At 38.9% G+C, this 16,142-nt stretch overlaps 1 pseudogene; it reads right to left on the bottom strand.

Moving 5' to 3' along the window:
• Positions 1–14,910: 14,910 nt before the first annotated feature.
• On the bottom strand, positions 14,911–15,004 carry LOC130037123 (uncharacterized; annotated as a pseudogene).
• Positions 15,005–16,142: the final 1,138 nt, after the last annotated feature.

Here is a 16,142-nt window from a genome sequence, read left to right as displayed (position 1 = left end):
TCAGAATTTCCATATTTCAAGTGAATCAAAACTGATTGTTTTTGTATTTTTTTATTTTTTATTATTTTTTTGATAGAAACGGGACCACCAAATAATGGGTGTTGGGAGGATCCTCCCAGGATGGGAGATGCATGCTGAAATTAGACTCTAGACCGAACATGATTGCCACTCAATGCCTCTTTTGGTATTTTTTTAGATAATTGTTCCTCTCTTCTGTTTGCTTAGGTCCGGGACTTGGCCTCTCCCCTTGTTGTTCTTTCAAGAAGCCAGAGAGACATCTTTAGGCAGGAAGAGCAGCTCAGCGGCAGGGTCTCTTGGATGGGTTTGGTGCCATCTTCTTTCAGAAATTGATTTAGTGTTTCGTACCAATCTGAAAATGGCTTGGGATTTAAACTGAAGGTCACATATAGAACTGAGTGTTGAAAGGAGGAAAAGGATAAGCATGATAACCTTTCAGTACCTGTATTGCAAACCATAATGTGCAAAAGGAAAGAATGGGGGAGGGCAGGAGAAAGAGACAGACAGCGAGACAGACAGACACAGAGACAGAGAGAGACAGACAGACAGACAGAGTCAGAGAGAGAAGAAAAGTGTCTGCCATAGAGCACAGAGGCTGGCTGGGGGTGGGTGGCAGGAGGGAAAATGGGGACATTAGAGGTTGGAAATGTACACTATCATGAAGGAATGGGTGTTGGAACACTATGATGGAAACTCAATCACAACTTTGTGGCTGTGTATCTGTGTAATTGTGCATTTAATTTAAAAATTTTAAGGAAAAAAATAAGATTTCAAATGAAAAATTTGAGAGATTTCTGATGAAACAGGCATTCTGGCAGAAACCTCACTGCTTGAACAACAATACTTTCAGAGAGGTCAATTTCAAAATTTCAAAAATTCCCATATTAAAGCAGTCAGAAGCAAAACCCCTGTTGTGTCCCCAGCCATAAGAGTGAGCTGCACACACTCTTTACGATAGCCAGAATCTGGGAATAACCTGAGTGCCCCATAAATGAAGACTGGTTAAAGAAACATTGTTACATTGCCACAATGGAGTACTATGTAGGGGTTAGAAAAGATGAAGTCATGAAATTTACATACAAGTGGTACTACATGGAGAGTATCATGTTAAGCAAAACGAGTCAGAAAGAGAGGGACAGACAGAGCCAGATTGCATTCACCCGGAGAACATAAAATAACACAATAGGAAACCAACTCCAAGAGTGGCCGAGGTTAGTGTCAGGAATTTTTCTTCATAGCTTGGAGACCAACCACAAACGCTAGCAGAAAAGGCAGCTCAGATAGAGAATGGAGCACCAAATAAAGGGTGTTGGGCGGATCCTCCCAGGATTGGAGAGCATGCTGAACATAGAATATAGACCAAACATGATTGTCACTCAATGCCTCTTTTGCAAACCACAACACCTAAGAGGAGAGAGAGAACCAAGGGGAATGGCCTGCCACAGAGTCTGGGTGGGTTGAGGGAATGGGAGATGGGAGGGAGACTGGGGCCCATTGGTGGTTGGAAATGGGCACTGGTGATGGGATGGGTATTTGATCATTGTAACATTGAAACCCAAGCACAAAAATTTGTAAGTCTACAGCTGTACCTCATGGTGTCTCAGTAATAAAAATTTAGAAATTAAAAATAAAAAAATTGGAACTTAATCACTTAATCACTTAACTTTCCTTTAGTCGTCGATTTGCATGAGCAGACGCCAGTAACGTCTCCATTTGTCCCTGTCGCGTGCTAGTGTAGCACAACGGCATCTGTTCGCTCCAGAAACATGAATGGCCCCAAACCAATTGTTCATGATATTGACGAAGAAGTCTGACCATCTGGAAGGTGGGCGGCCACGCGGTCTTTTGACATCCCATGGAATCCAGTCGGTAACAGCTCTAGTCCAGCGGTCCTCTTTAAATCTCATTACGTGACCAGCCCATCTGATTTTCGACACCTTGGCAAATGAGACAGTGTCCCTGATTCTTGATCGTCGATGGATGTCAGAACTCCGGATTCGTTCTCTCATTTGAGTGAAACGTGATATTCCAAGCATAGCTCTTTCTATTCTTCTTTGGGAGACCTGAATAGCATTCTCATCCTGTTTGCCTAGGGCCCAGGTCTCTGAGGCATATGTTAATGCAGGAAGAACAGTGGAATCAAAGAGATGTGCCCGGAGCCAGAGGTTCTTCATCCTCTTAGCTATTTCTTCGATGTTCTTGAAGGCGTTCCAAGCCGCTCTCTTCCTCCTGCTCAGCTCGGGTGCCAGATCATTTGTCATGTTGACCTCTCGACCTAGGTACACATAGCTGTTGCATTCGGAGATGGTCGTTCCATTGAGAGCGAATGGGGCGTCAGGAACAAGGCTGTTTCTCATAATCATTGTCTTCGTGAGATTCAGCTGTAGTCCTACCTTTCCACACTCACGGTCAAAGTCGGCCAGCATTTGTGCCGCTTGGCTGATGTTTGGTGTTATTAAAACAATGTCATCAGCAAAGCGGAGGTGGTGTAGTTGCCGACCATCAATCTTCACTCCCATTCCTTCCCATTCCAGTCGTCGCATGATGTTCTTGATGGTGGCACTGAAGAGTTTTGGTGAAATGGTATCACCCTGCCGAACCCCTCTCTTGACATCAATGATCACTTCTTTGTAGAATGTTGAGATCCTGGTAGTGAATCCGCAATACAGCTCATGGAGGATCCTGATGTATTGGGCTTGTATGCCCTGATTGGCTAGGGCTTCAATGACCGCTTCAGTCTCAACAGAATCAAAGGCCTTCTTTAAATCAATGAACGTCAAACAGCGCGGCATATTGAACGCTCGAGAAACCTCAATGAGCTTGGTTATTGTGTGGATATGGTTGATGGTGCTGAATCCTTTGCGGAACCCTGCTTGCTTGCATGGTTGTCCTTCATCTAGTGTTCTGCCAATCCTATTTAGGATGACTTGAGTGAACAACTTGTAGATGACAGACAATAGGCAGATCGGAATAGTTGCCAATGTCATGGATGTCTCCCTTCTTGAACAGTAGTACGGTCCTGCTGGTTTTACATTGGGAAGGAACATTGCATTCAGACAGGTAGCGAGTGAAGAGCCGAGCCAGTGTATTGATGAGTACTGATGGCAGGTTCTTCAGTTGTTCAGGTCTGACCTTGTCTGGGCCGGGTGCTGTTTGTTTCTTTACCAATGAAATGGCGTGTTGGATTTCAGAAGGGAGAACGTTGGGAATGACATATCCATCCTGTGGAATTTGGTATGTCGGCAAGTGGACATGGCTATCGAAGAGATTTGAGTAGAAGTCATAGGTAATCTTCTCCGTTGCCGTTCTGGAGGATGTGATGATCCATCAGGACATCGGAGGGCAGTCATCTTGGTCTTATAGTTGGCGAAGGACAGGCGGGCCTTACGAATACTTTTCCCGGCTTCTGCCGCATCTACCAGTACTTCTGCTCTTCTCTCTTTGAGGTCTTCCTTGATTGCATCTCTGCACTGCTTTGCAAGCTCGGACATTAGCTTGCGGTTGTCTGAGGCATGCGCCAAACCACGCTGACGAATTAGCTCAAGAGTTTTCGAAGATAGGCGATTTTTTGTGGCTATCTCTCTCTTGGCGTTCCTCGCACATTCATGGAGGTGCTGAACCAGTCGATCATATTCCTCGTCATTGTTGTCAACAATGGCATCTTCCCATGTTGTTGCAATAGTACCAAAGAGTTCCCAGTGTGTGGTCATTCTGGGAGTTCTCTTTTTGAACTTTGCAGCCCTTTCTCCCCACTCTGTGAAGTAGAATTTTGCACGAAGGAGACGGTGGTCCGATGCCGTTCGAAATTTTGGGACAACAGCGACATCAGTCAGGCAAAACCGTCGATTGAATATGATGTGGTCTATTTCGTTGTGGAATCGTCCACCGGGAGACTCCCATGTCCATGTTTAGATTCTGCCCTCTGGAACTGTGAGTTACCATGAATGGTCTTGGTCGACATGATGAACTCAGACAGTCTCTCACCCTGTTCGTTCCATTCTAGGCCATGGGTCCCGATGTGAAGTTCTTCAGGTGATCTTCTCGGTCCTATCTTGGCATTAAAATCACCCACAATGATCTTGTAGAAGGTGTGGTCTTCTTTATAGAACTTCTCTAGTTCCATGTAGAACTTCTCGGTTTCTCTTTCATCATAATGAGATGTTGGTGAGTAGACAACGAAGATAGAAACTGCAGGCAGTGAGCCACATCTATTCAAATGTCAAAATCCGATTCGGGTTGCTAGGCATTCGAATGAATCAATGCTCTTGGCCAAGTTTGTGTTGACAAGGACACCGACGCCTCCAACCCCTCTTTTATCGCAAATTCCGAGGAACAATTTTTCTCCAGTGTCGAAAACGGCATGGTGAGATTCGTGCCTTCTTGTCTCGGTCAGACCAATGATGTCGTACTTGATCATTCGCGCTTGTACCATCAGGTCCTTGATGGATGCATCTGATGCTAGAGTACGTGCATTGAAAGTACAGATAATCAATTTTGTCTTCCTCGTTGTGGCAGCCTAGGTCGGCCTTGAGATTTTGTCGGCCTCTCCTTTCTCATCCTTCTCAGTGATGCCATGTCGGTGAAGCCTTCGGGATTAGGTGAATGTACATTATAAAGGGTTAGTGTACATGATAGTCATATGAATACACCTGTGTGAATATATCGCTGGTATCTAGAGAATAGATATATAGAAATTAGATCACATAGCTGAGTGTGATCTCAACTTTTCTACACACTCCCATGCCCCACACACCCAAAGACATGTACTAATCCTTATAGATCCATGACTTTTCCTCCTCCCCTCTCCCAGAGTCTTTTAAAATTACTTTTCAAGTACTAATGTAATGCGCTTTAGAAAATATTGAGTTAAACTTAATTGTTGTCATTTATCTTTTATATAGAGAACCAAGAAAATCTTATTAAAAGTGTATTTTTGTATTCTTTGAAAATGGTAATAAGAACATTATCATTGAGTCCCTTAATATACATTATATAAAGAATTTTCTGAGAAATTCCCTGTACAAATCAATACTCGAAGAAATAAATGACTTCTCTGAATGATGATGGACTGGGACATTTCAAAGTATCAATCAGTGAATCAAAGCTGAATCATAGCATCCTATAGCTAAAAATGAGCTTGATTTAATCTAGTCAACACCATTACATTTTTTTCTTATACCAGCTGATAGCACTTTTAATTTTTTAGTTTTTCTTTATTTACTTTTATTAGTGAAACACCATGAGGTACAGTTGTAGACTTACATACCTTTGTACTTGGGTTTCAGTTTTACAAGAATCAAGTACCCATCTCTCCACCAGTGCCCATTCTCCACCACCAAGGAACCCAGTGTCCCTCCCACCCCCCATCTCCCCCACTTTGCCCCAACTCAGGGCATTCACTTTTGCTTTTTCTTTGTTTTAGGGTGTTGTGGTTTGCAATGGAGGTCAATACCATTACATTTTCAAAGAAGAACATAGGCCCCTATATGTTCAAGCACAACTACTGTCCTGCGGTTCTTCCCACCATGTACCCTGCTCCAAGACAGCCCTTTGGAAATATGCTGGGAAGGACAACTGGATGTTCCATTCCTCACACTGACCTGGAAATCTCTTGCTGATTCTCAACCACATCAACTATTCATTTGTTGCCTGATATCACCTCCTGTCCTTTATTTTTTTAAAAAAATATTTGATTTGTTTCTGGAATATAAAGAAAAAAATTAAATTGACCAATAAACAAAAGCAAAATCAAACCTTTGCACTCTTACATCAAAATCGTCCTTATAGGAGGGGAAGTAAATGACTGAAATGGGTAGGGGAGTGTTGTTAGTTAGTTGTGGACAGTAGCTGGATATTTGACAGTGCATGGAGATCAGGAACTCTGTACTTGAAGGGAATACAGTTTGTAAACTTGTCATCACAATTATATGTCCATATGAAATTTATCTACATATGCTTTGTGCCTTCCTTGCATGTATGTGTTGTGCATTCCTTTATCATGGCCTCAGAAATGCATCTGAGGGGATTCAGAAAATTAGTTGAGCCCCAAGTATGGGGTGAGAAGTAGTAAATAATTGGAGGAGGAAGAAATATGAGTTGGAGCTTAAGAGCCGTGTAAGAGGAATATATAGATATGTATGTGTGTGTAAATACACATATATATGTATAAATATATATATGGGCTGGAGCCATAGCACAGTGGGTAAGACGTTTGCCTTACACGTGGCCAACCTGGGTTTGGTTGCTCTCCTCCTCTCAGAGAGCCCGGCAAGCTACTGAGAGTAACCCTCCCTCATGGCAAAGCCTGGCAAGCTACCTGTGAAGTATTCGACATGCCAAGAACAGTAACAACAAGTCTCACCATAGGGACGTTTCTGGTGCCTGCTCGAGCAAATCAGTGAAAAATGGGAGGACAGTGCTACTGTGCTATGGTTAATTCAAACGTTGTTTATGTAAAATATGAAAGAATTAAATAAATATTCTATAAAGCTGACTACACCTATTATATTAATATAACTTAAAATAGTGTTTAGAAATGAAGTTGAAGAATTTTAAGGCTATAGAAAGATATTGACAATATATCAAGAAACACATGGATTTTTGAGGAGCAAGAACACGGAGCTGTTGTCCTTTTTTAAGGTTATTATTTTTGGCATTTATAGAATATGCTTTCCCTGAGTTTTTGTTAATAGCTTCCGTTTTTTAGAAAGCATCATAATAAATTATATTTTTTAAAAAAATAAAAAAAGTTCTGTTAGTGAGTGAATTCTGTATGTTTGGAACCTGGGAAGTATTTTCCTATGTAAGCTACATTAAACATGATATTTATAACAGAAATACCATCTGCAGTACTATTCACAATAGTCAGAAGAAACTATGTTATACCTACACAATTGAATACTACGCAGTTGGCAGGAAACTGACATCATGAAATTTGCTTATAAATGGATGTACAGGGAAGAATATCATGTTCAATAAAATCAGTCAGAAGGAAAGGGGTATACTGATTGGACTACCCCATTTTTTGGATATAAAAAAACCAGAATATGAGACTAATACCCAAGGATAGCAGAAACACAGGCCAAGAGAATTGGTCAATGGTTGGACGCTTGCCACAAGTGCTGAAGGCAAGCATTTGGAATAAAGAAGGGAACGCTATGACAATGATAGTTGGAAGTGATTACTCTGGGTGAGAACTGAGTCCTGAAAGTAGGTAAAGGAATAAACGTGAGAACCTCTCCCTCTCTCTATTACAATCCATAATAGCCAAAGGATGTGTGAGTGTGTGTGTGTGTGAGAGAAAGAGAGAGAGAGAGAGAGAGAGAGAGAGAGAGAGAGAGAGAGAGAGAGAGAGAGAGAGAGAGAGAGGTGCCTGCAATAGTGTAGAGACAGAAGGCTGTCAGGTGGGGTTTGGGGTTGGGACAGGGAGTCTTGGGAGAGAAACTGGGGACATTAGCAATGGAACTGTATACTAGTGGAGGTTAGGTGTTAAAATATCCTATGATTGAAACTGAATCATGAAAAGGTTTGTAATATGTGTCTCCTGCAGATTCAATACAAAAACATGATATTTAGATTCTACTACCATGACTAACCTATGAATTTGCTGAAAATTATTTTTATCACCTTGGCTGGGCTCATTGCATGGATGTCTGTGTGGTAAAACTTTTTCATTTTATGCGGACTGAAGAGACAAAAATCATAGGGTTGGGACTTCTGGTGGAAGGAGAGAAGAGCACAAAACACCCTGTTGACCACACCTCAGCAGGGTAACCTAACTTGCCTAATGACAGACCTCCTTCACTGATTTCTTCTTTTGTAATGTGGAAAAATTAAAAGACTTTGCAGGCTGACAAGGGGTTGTCTCCTCCAGTTCTCACTATTTTCCTTTCGATCAGAATTGTTTAAAGATTATTTGAAAAATTTGGAGCTTAATGATTTGTTCTCATATATTTCCCCTACATGGTGTCAGTGGGCATTGATCCAGGAAGGCCAGCATGAAAAAGTTGAGGTGTTTGTCTTAACCACCAATGCCAAGACTACTGTAAGTATGGAATCCAAAGTACAATAGTAAAAATTCAAAATGTGTTTGTCAAGGAAATCGGTGGGAATGCAGGGAGAAATGGGTAATTTTTTGGTGGAGGGATGCAGACACTGGTTGTGTGATTAGAATTGAAATATTGTATGACAAATCTCCAATATAAATGACTTTGAAAATCAAAATTGCCTAAATTTTAAAAAAAAGGAGAAGTCAACTTATGTCTATATTTCAAGAAGGCTTGTCTTGGCAAATTTTGGCAGGGAGACCATAGTTGGTAGAGAGAGGGAGAAAGAAAGGAACAGTTGACAGTTGGGAAGAGAAGCCTGGATATCATGGAAGAGATGAAAGCTGATCTCAGAAGATTTGGAGCCATCAGAGTTTAGAGAGTTAAATGGTGAGAACATTGCAGTTTAGATACTTAAATAGTGAGATTGGTTTCATTCATCAGCACTGTATACATAGAAAGAGTTCAAAGACCTCACAGATATTCAGGCTATAATAACTAACAAGGGAGGAGTTTTTTTGCCTGAAGCACTATGTAAGGATAATATATTGCCAGGAAGAATGATAAGAAGTTGTTTCTCTTTTTCACAGATTAATATATTAGAGATGAAAACTTTTATACAAAGGAATCTATGATCTTGTCCTGTTGCTCTGTTTTCTTGTCATCATTCCATTCTCCCCCATGACCCTACCTAATCAGGGCTCTCGACATTTCTCAGCAGTGTCACCACATAACCTCAGAGCATGTGTTAACTGCAGGTAGCTCACAGCTCTCATGTTTGACACCATCCAAGCCAGAGCCATCCTTCTGAAACCAAGGATATTTGCTGAAGGCCCGTTCTTCCTTGAAGTGGCAGTCATGGTTTACCTCTTCTTAATCATATTCTTTACAAATTTAGATGTATATCACTATACTAGTGACAGGGATTTTCCAAACTATGGAAAGCATAAACATTTCCATTTCCCCCACGAATTTTGGGCTAGTTATTTTCTATCCACTGCTAATAATTTGTGATAATGAGGAAACAGAACTGAAGTAAAAACAGGGACATTTGTCAATTTGATCCCATGACTAATCATTCTTAGTATAAGTATATATTTCTAGAAAAAAAATGCAGAAGAAAATGAGTTGGTTGCTAGCAAAGAATGCCAAACCTCTGACAAGAAATCCTTTGAAAATAAAAATTCTGACTATGGACTGAACATAATTACAATTTAATGCCTCTTTTGCAGACTACAACACCCAAAAGGAGAGAGAGAACAAAAGGGAATGCCCTGCCACAGAGTCAGAGTGGGATGGGGGGGATTGGTGTGGGAGGGATACTGGAATACATGGTGGTGGAAAATGGGCACTGGCGGAAGAATGGGCATGTGATCATTGTATAATCAAAACCCAAGCACAAAAATTTGTAAATGTACAACTGTACATCATGGTGTTTCAGTAATAAAAATTTTAAAAAAATAAAATAAAATAAAAATTGTTTCATCTGCCAGAGTTCAGCAGATGGGAACCTGAGTGAAGGCAAAAGATTAAATTGGTTGACTTTTATTTTTCCTTGAGTATAGTAATTTGATTTTGGAGTCAATTTATATGAGAGTTCATCAAGATACAGAAATTTTTAGCGCTTCTCTTGTTTAAAAGTATAGTGATACACCATATCTCTATCTCACATTCTTTTTATTTCTGATAGTTTGACACAAAAGATACGTCATAATCATAGATAAATGTAAATTATTTAAATACTTTTTTGATTGTTTAAAATTACCTTATAGAATTACATTATAGAATTTCATAAATTTTAGGATTATGCAGAATCAACTTGCATGTATCATATTACACTCACTACTGAAAGGCCTACTCTGTCATTCACCATTGTTCAGTTTTTCCACTTTGATTAAACTTTTCGATCTGGTAACTAAATAGTCTCATAGTTCTAAAGTTTGTTTTTATTGCTTTGAAAAGATCAAAATTATGTAATTTTCAACATTGGATGAAACTAGAGGATATCATGCATGTAAAGTTAGCCTTAAGGAAAGGAACAGATACAGAGAGATTTTTCTCATATGTGGGATGTAAAGACACACAGCAAGGTAGCAACAAAAGTTCAAGAGCAATGTAAGGGGAGAACTGATCCACACAATTGGGTCAGGGGATTAGGAGGGAGGGATTCTGGGGGATTGGGTGAGAGGGAGGGTTTGTTCTTTGAGAGAATGCAGAGTGTCATGTTGGAATTATGTGTATGAGAAACCATTGTTAATTGAATTATATATCATAAAATATAAATAATGTTTAGAGGTTTGTCTGTCTCATTTTATTTTTTTTAATTTGTTTTCTCCATATTCCACATATGCCTGAATTTGTAGGATGCCTATCTTTCTCTGCCTGGTTTTTGTCAATAAACATAATTTCCTCATGTTATACATTTTATATACAAATAATAAGAAGATTTCACTTCATACAACTGAGTAGTATTCCATTGCTTTACCACCTTTCATTTTCAAAATTTGTGGTTTAAAAGATACAAATATTGGTTTTAAGAATGCTCTGGGGTTTTAAAATTTTAGTTTAGTGAAACAAAATATATTTTATTGAAAAACGCTTAGAAACTTGTGAAACATTTGTAGGGTGGAATGGAATATATGTTCAAGCGAGAACAGTCATTTAACAAAACAAGCAAAGAGAGACATAGAGAAAGGAAGCACGGTATTTCTTCAAGGGAGAACACAAGTTTGAGGAACAAGCCCACTCTGGTAGTTTAGGAATAAGAACTTGGATTGGTATGAACTTAACTTGTGCACTTTAGGGGAGAACCTGAGTGAAACTATTATAAGTATGTTCAGGATCATTATACACTGGAGTCTGCACTTGGACTGAGGAGGGTAGAGATTTATTTGGGGAGACCGGACTATAGAGAACAGTAATATTATAACATTAATGATAGTATCTTACCGTGGGATTCCAAAAAATCTGTAACAGTGGCGTCAGAAATGATAACATTCTTAGGTATTTGGGTTTCCTGTGGAAACAACGGGAAAGCTGAGTTTATGCTCTGGATGCCTCCAACTAAAACAAGGTCAACAAGTCATGAATGAAAAATTTCAAGTTAAATGGATCAAGGATTCTGATCCCAGTGGAAGGCTAGCTTTCGGGTGGACAATTTCTACTGATGGCCTGATGTAGGTTCTAATCCTGGGATACGTAACAGAAAGGAGGTAGTGACAGGTATCCTCAGAAGTGAAGCCTCTGAGACAGAATTCATTCATGCCAACTTATGGGTTATCAATGTTTGCTCATGGGTGCTACCATTATAACATGCCATTCAATGGTTCTGTGGTTTCAATTTACTGTGTCAATGTAAAGATGAAGTTTCCAAATGGAAGGTAAAAATCTGAGGCACTCAAGATGATGAATTATGGGGAGGGGCGGAGCTGGAGCTATAGTACAGCAGGTAGGGCATTTGCCTTGCACACGGCATACCCAGGTTAGATTCCCAGCATCCTGTATGGTCCCCCCAAGCACTGTGAGGAGTAATTCCTGAGTGCAGAGCCAGGAGTAACCACTGTGCATCGCCACGTGTGACCCAAAAACGCAAAGAATGATGATCTGGGATTGATCCTTAGCATTGCAAACGGCATTAATTTTTAATTTTTAATTTTTTTCTTTCTTTCTTGCTTGCTTGCTTCCTTGCTTGCTTTTTTGTTTTTTGGGTCGCACCTGGGTATGTATAGGGATTATTTTTTATTTTTAAAAAAACTTATAAGTTTACCTTTTTACCTGTGGTTTAAAAGTAAATCTAAAATATTTTAGAATAAATATATGTGAAGAAGAATAAAATTCACGGGAACTATTTAGTGTTCTTAATGATACAGGAGTCAGAATTTTGAGCTTAATTGTATGGGTATTGCATAAATAATTTTCCCCATTATGTGGACTGTCTTTCGATCATGGTCACCATTTTTTCTGAGTTGCAGAAACTTCTTACTTTAATGTAGTCTCATTTGTTTATCTTCACTTCCTCTTCCTTGGTCAGTGGTGTTTCATTCTAGAAGTTTCCCTTAGCTTTAATGTCATGAAGGGATCTTCCCACATTTTTCTCCATATATCTTAAGAATTCAAGTATGATAGTGAGGTCTTTAATACATTTTATTCTGAGTTTGTGCCTGGCACTATAAAGAGGTCTGAGTTCATTTTTTTTGCATATTGCTGTCCAGTTTTCCCAGCACCAGTTGCTGAAGAGACTTCCTAGCTCAACTTCATATTTCTTGAGCCTTTAAGAAAGATTAGGTAATAATAATCTGAGGGCCAGCGTCAGGATAGTTGACTATATTCCATTGATCTTAGGCCTGTCTTTATCTGAATATCATGATATTTTGATTACTAAAACTTTGTAGTAGTGTTTGTAGTTGGGGAAGGTGTTCCCTTCTTCTTTTTACCAAAGATTGCTTTAGCTCTTTATGGGAGTTTATGGTTTTGTATGAGTTTCAAGAGTGTTTAATCTATTTATTTGAAAAATGTTATGGGTATCCTTATAGAAAGTGCATTAAATCTTTATAGAGCTTTGGGGTGTATTGCCATTTTGACAGTGTTAAACCTCTCAATCCATGAGCATGGGATGAGATTCCATTTCCTCATAATACTCTCTTATTTCGTGAAGTAGTGTTTTGTAGGTTTTTTTTTTTTTTTTGGTATAGTTCCTTAACCTTTTTAGTTGATTCTATTATACTCTATTTTCTGAGGTATTATTGTGAATGGGATTGTTTTTCTCTATCTCTTTTTTCTCTTTCATTATTAATATATGGGAAAGCCATGGAGTACCAGATATTGATTTTGTAATATGCTACTTTTCTAAACAAATCTGTTGTTCCCAGGAGCTTTTTTGTAGATTCTTTGGGATTTTATAAGTATAGTATCATGTCATCTCCAAATAGTAAAAGCTTGAGTTCTTCCTTTTTTATATGGATGCCCTTGATATCTTTTTTTTTTTTTTTAACCGAAATCATATGGCAAGTACTTTAAGTACTATGTTGAATAGGAGTGGTGAGAGTGGGTAACTTGTTTTGTGCCTGATTGTATTCTGGGATTCTATTTCATTGATTTCTGCTCCAAGACTTTGGATTTTCCCCCTTGAGAATAATGCTTGCTGTGGGTTTGTGGTAATTTGCTTTGATTAGATTGAGGAAAGTACTTTCAACTCCAATTTTGTTGAGAGTTTTTCATCATGAATGGGTGCTGGATCTTATCAAATGCTTTATCTACATCTATTGATATAATCATATGACTTTTATCTTTATTTTATTGAGATGGTGTATTCTGTTGATTGACTAGAGAATGTTAAGCAATCCTTGCATCCCCAAGATAAACCTACTTGGTCATAGTGTGTGATCTTTTGTTGAGTTTCTGGATTCTCTTTGCTGGTATTTTCTTGAAAATCTTTGTATCTGTATTCATCAAGGAAATAGGTCTGTAATTTTCTTTTTTTGTGGTATCTCTATCGATTTGAGTATTAGGGTGATCTTTGCCTCATAAAAACTATTTGGGAGTATTTCTGTTTCTTCAATTTCCTGGAAAATCTTAAAAATGTTGGAAGCAGTTTCTCTTTAAAGGTTTGAAGTAGTTCAATATTGAATCCATCTGGGCCATGGATTCTGTTTGCAGGTGTACTTTTGACCATCATTTCAATTTCCTTGTTAGTGATAGGTTCAAGTATTCCAAATCTTCTTGGTTCAGCCTTGGGAGGCAATTGGAATCCAATAATTTATCATATTTTTTCAAGATTCTCTCATTTCGTGCTGCAAAGATTCTCAAAATAATCTCTGATGATCCTATGGATTTCTGTACTTTCTATTAGGATACTCCCCTTTGCATTTCTGATTCGATTTATTAGAATTCTTTCTCTTTGTTTCATTGAGAGGCTTCTCATGGTTTATTGATCTTATTTATTTTCTCAAAGAACCAGCTTTTGCTTTTATTGGTCTTTTGGATTGTATTTTGGGATTCTAGCTCATTGATGTCTGGTACAAGTTTTATTATTTCCTTCCTCCAGCCTAGTTTGGACTACTTTTCTTGGTCCTTTTCCAAAATCTTGAGCTCTAATTTATTCATGTAGGCCCTTTCTTTCTTCCTGATGAATTCTGGCAGATCTATAATCTTTCCTCTTAACACTGCTTTTGCTGTGTCCCACAAGTTCTGGTAGCTCGTGTCCTCATTCTCATTTGTTTCTGGAAACATTTTATTTCCTCTTTGATTTCTTTTCTAAGCCAATGGTTGTTCATTACTTCCCTTAAAGAAAAGATTTCCTTGCTGAGATTCAGTCTGTTTGATCTATGGAGAAGTGACAAAGAAGTGTTGAAATCTCCTTCTAGTATTGTGTTGCTATCAATGTTTTTCTATAAGTCAATTAGAAGTTGTTTTTAAGTATTTTGCTGGTCTGTCATTAGGATCATATACATTGAGGAGGGTGAGTTCTTTCTGATGTACATATCCCATGATCATTAAGAAATGACCTTCACTGTCTCTGATAACCTTTAGCCTGAAGTCCATGTGGTCTGATACTAGTATGGCCACTCCAGCTTTGTGGAGGTCATATTTTCTTGAAAGCTTATTTCCCACTCTTTTACTTTTAGCCCATGGGTGCTTTGATTGTTCAGACGTGTTTCTTGCAGGCAGCAGATCGTTGGTTTCAGTTTTCTAATTCATCTTCCTATTCTGTGCCTCTGAATTGGCACATTTAGTCTATTGACATTGAGAGAGATTGTTGTGATGGGGACTTTTGCTCTCTTTATGTAGAATTTTTGTACTTGTGGGGATTTTCTTAGCTTAAAGTAGACCTGTTCATTCTTCTTGCAACAAAAATATGGAATGCTTTACAAGTTTGCATATCATCTCTGTGCAAGGACCATGCTCATCATTTTATCATTTCAATTTTAGTAAATGTGTTAAACTTAGTAGGAGTTAATTTTTCCATATTTTCTCTTCTTATTACTTTGAGTGTTGTCCTTCCTCACTCCTATGGCAGACAATGATTCCTAATCAAGGAATGTATTTCAAAGCAGCATGCATAAATAGATTTAGAAATTTAATGTCCCAGAATGAAAAATATGGTTTTTACCATATTATCTTTTACCATACCCTAGGCATCAGTTTTACAAAATAATTCTTTTGGAAGATGGTATATGAGGTTGTTTAATGTCGTTCCCTGAAACCTTAATTAAGACCATTAAACTAGAGCCTTTTGCTGTTCTCACCTCAGTCCCCTATACATCTCCAGGAAAAGGTGGATGGTGTTGTCTGCACTTTGACCACCTTGAATGTATGTAGGATTTTTCTCCTGAAGAATGAGGTGAGAAGCATATTGATGATTTCATTCCACCTTATTACAAGTTCAACTTGAACGGAAGGTGAGAATCATGTGGCTCCTATAAAGGACAGAACAAAGGGTCTCAGTGAAGTTTAACGGCCAACTCACATTAACAACATAGATGACTCATAGTAACCTGTGTGCATCTTTGTGTATAGTGAGTTTCATATCTACTGATAGTGATTCTCAGTAATGACACATGGTCAAAACGGATCTGTAATTAAAAATCTAGTTCTCTGAGCAGAGTGGGGTCTCTGACGTGATTGAACAAGTGTGTAGTAATTTATTACTAAGCACATAAGTATTTTCAATGATGTGTACTTTTCGATCTAAAATTAATTCCAAATATGTCTAAAACAACAATCTCCTGACCTCGCACCTGGCTTTCCTCACTGGGGCCCCTTGGAGGTGGCGTGGTGAGATTCCCTCACCGCACTGAGCAGAGCCCCGGCAGCTGAAGACCTCTGCAACCAGCCATAGGTACGCTTAAGACCACTCTTCCCAAGCTTGAAGGAGCCTCATGCATGAAGGAACTGGAAGAGGAACCCAAATGTGCGGGACCGGGGGATGAGATCTCCATGGCTGCTCAGATCAAGACTGTGCCCCCTCCTTCCAGATCCCCCATCTTCTAGTAATTAAGTGTTACAACCACGAACTACCCCTGGATCCATGTAATGCCATCAATAGCCAACATCCAGAGACTGGATCTTATTTAGAAGACA

This window comes from Sorex fumeus, unplaced genomic scaffold (genome assembly GCF_029834395.1).
Source record: "Sorex fumeus unplaced genomic scaffold, SorFum_2.1 ptg000070l, whole genome shotgun sequence".
Classification (NCBI taxonomy): Eukaryota; Metazoa; Chordata; class Mammalia; order Eulipotyphla; family Soricidae; genus Sorex; species Sorex fumeus.
This window is presented reverse-complemented; position numbering and strand designations above follow the sequence as displayed.